Genomic DNA, 1518 nt, shown 5'->3' with positions numbered 1-1518 from the left:
TACTGTCAATAAAAATATTTTTTAAAATAATAAATAACATCTCAACAACAAAAAATAATCCTTGATATTCTATTTCATCTTCTTCCTTGACTGACGAAGTGATCTGCATTACTTCTTTTTTATGATTATATGTTACAGTCAGTGGATCTGCTTCCCTATGTTGCATCTACAAGACCATCACTACCTGAAGCTATTTACTCTAGACAACTTCTAGAATAAAGTTTTTAAAAAGTAGGTGCAGCCTTTCATTTTGTGTCATTAAACATCATACCAACTTGATGATCACTACTGGGGATTCTACAGTGTTTGCCTTCTCCTTGGGGAACTGACTGTTAGCAAAGATAATTATATCCTCAGAGAAAAAAATGGCAATATCATATATGTGTATAATCAATATTTAATACCAAAAAATGATCTTAAGACGTTTTTTTTTTTTGAAAAATAAGGTGGAGCGAGATGGCAGAATAGCACTTTCTAGTGATCAGGATCATCTGCTCACAGGAACACCAACTTGAACAATTATTCATGCAAGAAAGTACCTTCATAAGTATGAAAACATCAGGTGAGCTATCACAGTAACTGGTTTCAACATAATATCAAGGAAACAGGCACTGAAGAGGGTAAAGAAAACAGTCCTACATTGTCTACATCACTCCTCCGCCCTCTCCCAATTAGTGCCACCTTGTGAGAGAATCTGTGTGCTTGGAAGAGGGAGCAGAAAGTGCATGTGAGTCTTTGCATTGGAACTCAGTGCTATCCTGTCACAGCAAAACATACAGAGCAGAACTTGTCTTACTCTCACAGAGGGAGCATTTAGATCATCTCTGGGCTCGAGGGAATTCTCAGCCCCAGTGGGAGTCCTGGTTGGGTCCACCACCGGTGACTAAAGTGGCCTGAGGCCTGAAATAAATCTGAGCAGCAGGCCACAGAGACTGCAGCAGTCCTTAGGCAAGCCTTGCCACTGCCTTGGCCTCAGAGTCAGGGGAACTGGGGTGTGATCCAGTGCAATACCAGCTGCAGTGGCCATTGGAGCATCTACACCACCTCTTCCCAAACTTCAGTCAGTGTTGCTCATAGAGCAGCTCCTTCTCCCTGGGGAAAAGAAAGGGAAGAGTTCAGAAGAATTTGTCTTGCAACTTAGGTACATGCTCAGCCACAGCAAAATAAAACACCGAGCAAATTCCTAAAGTCCTTGAGACTTAGGAATTTAGACAGTATTTCAAATAAAAATGGATTAAACACTTAAACTTAAGACTTGAAACTATAAAACTACTAGAATAAAACATTGTGAAGACACTCCAGGACATGGGTCTGGCAAAGATTTCTTGCAAAAGACCTCAAAGCATAGGGAACAAAAGCAAAAGTGAACAAATGGAATTACATCAAGCTAAAAAGCTTCTGCACAGCAAAGGAAATAGTCAACAAAGTGAAGATCAACCCACACAATGAGAGACATTATTTGGAAACTATCTATCTGACAAGTGATTAATAACCAGAATATATAAGCAATTCAAACAA

Source organism: Carlito syrichta, unplaced genomic scaffold, assembly GCF_000164805.1.
Source record: "Carlito syrichta isolate Samal-C Ts95f unplaced genomic scaffold, Tarsius_syrichta-2.0.1 Scaffold75042, whole genome shotgun sequence".
In the NCBI taxonomy this organism is placed as follows: Eukaryota; Metazoa; Chordata; class Mammalia; order Primates; family Tarsiidae; genus Carlito; species Carlito syrichta.
The sequence above is the reverse complement of the archived record's forward strand: the minus strand, read 5'-3'. Positions refer to the sequence as shown.